This window comes from Aplysia californica, unplaced genomic scaffold (assembly GCF_000002075.1).
Source record: "Aplysia californica isolate F4 #8 unplaced genomic scaffold, AplCal3.0 scaffold00158, whole genome shotgun sequence".
Classification (NCBI taxonomy): domain Eukaryota; kingdom Metazoa; phylum Mollusca; class Gastropoda; order Aplysiida; family Aplysiidae; genus Aplysia; species Aplysia californica.
The window spans coordinates 172,950-174,826 of NW_004797428.1; positions in this window are offsets into that span (position 1 = coordinate 172,950).

Here is a 1,877-nt window from a genome sequence, read left to right on the forward strand (position 1 = left end):
TCATCATCATCATCATCATCATCATCATCATCATCATCATCATCATCATCATCGTCCTTTCTCACCTCATACAGGAGAGTAGGCCACGAACAAGAATTCTCCCTGGATGTATTCCTATCCTGGCCTATTGTCTACACCCACTACTGTCCAACTATATTTATTACATCCTACTTTTTTTAGATGCGAAACTAAAGCCCGTCCCTAAAGAAGAACTTGTAGGCTTTTGTTTCTCTTTTCTAGTGGAGTCAGTCTCGAGGCGTGGTGGGTAATGTTTGCTTTTTGGGTTTTTCAAGGTGTCTACGACCCACCTCCATGTCCTGATTTTAGTCCAAGTAAGAGTTTTGTAGCACTTGCAAAATGTTACATAAGAGCCTGCGATTAGAAGTGTTACAAAAGAGAAACGAACACGAAAAAACTCAAAAAACAAAACAAACAAACAAAACATAAAAACCCAAGAAGGAGAAGGAGAGATACGGACGATAGATGAAGGATAGGAAAGAAGGAGCAAACTATACCAGGGCACCCGCCGAACACCAATTTATTACACACTCTGTTTCTGATTTCTACAACAATTATTAATCTGCTGATTTCTTTGCCTCCATAGCTAGTCATTTCTTAGGGTGCCAGGCCCATGAATTTAAAGGATTTTTCTCAAGCATTATAATATTACTAGCTGGACCCCTTTTCGATGAAAGAAATGATCGGTGCATTAAAATCAACTGAAAGTCATTGGCCTACTATATTTGAACTCTCGTGGATTGGAGCAATAAATCTTGAGAGATTAAAAAAACTAGAAGGTCTAGATCTATAATCTCAAAATAAAATGCGCCTCCCAAAATATTATCACTTCTGGCACTTCCGTTGTGAAGGACAGCTACGCAGATTTGTTTCGTTTCTCAGTGAAATAATCACACTGGCCAAAGAAAGACAAGAACTTTTTCTCAAATATAGTTTTCTAAATTCAGGAAATAAATAAATATAAATTGGGCTCCGTCATGGGGATTTATCTATCTTTTTGAGGTGCTTGCCAACTTTCAATTCTGTAGTTGTCGTAGTTTTATAAGAAAAGTGACACATAATGTGTTTTCAAGTTGTCAAATATATAATGTGTCATTGAATCAAGCGCTCGCATATTTTTGAGCATGTGAAGTTTTAAGTATCATTCTTAAAGCTTGTTCATTTGGCTTGCTTCTCAAGAAAATATGCCCTTCTGTCTTAAAGAGCAGTTGAGATATTTGCGATTGAAGGAGGTAGAGGTCTGCTTCCACAGGATATGAAATATCATGGAGAAAATGGCCGCCAAAGTTTTGGTGACTAGTATAGCTTGACAGTCCTTGGATGTTGCAAATTAAAATTCTTTTTGCTTTTATTCCAAGGTTTTCAGAAAAATCTACCCCCCCAAAAAAAAACCCAAAAAAAAAACAACAACAACAAAAAACAAAAAAAAACAACCACGCACAAAAATAACGTTTTTAAGTGCGCGTAAAAGATGCTGAGCCAAAAACAAAACCCCCCGAGCAAACTAAAATTCGATTAAAATGGCCAAACCTGCTGAAAAATGTCTGTTACTTTCAATGTAATTATTTTGACGAATGCCTGACACAATGCCCAATACATTAAGTTCACAAACTCCTGCAGATTTTAAGAAGTTCGTTTTGTAAATGTCCAGGTTTTCGATACATAAAGTAGTACACTTTTGACACTAATGTTGGCAAGGATTGTCTTGGTTCTTGTATTTAAATGTGAGGCAGTGCGATGGAATCAGGCTCTCGTCAAAATAATCACAGTTAAGAAACTTGAGTTTTTCCGCAGGTTTGTGAATTTTTATAGAATTTTTGTTTTTGACACTTTCTGAATGGATTTTTGATTAACGGCAC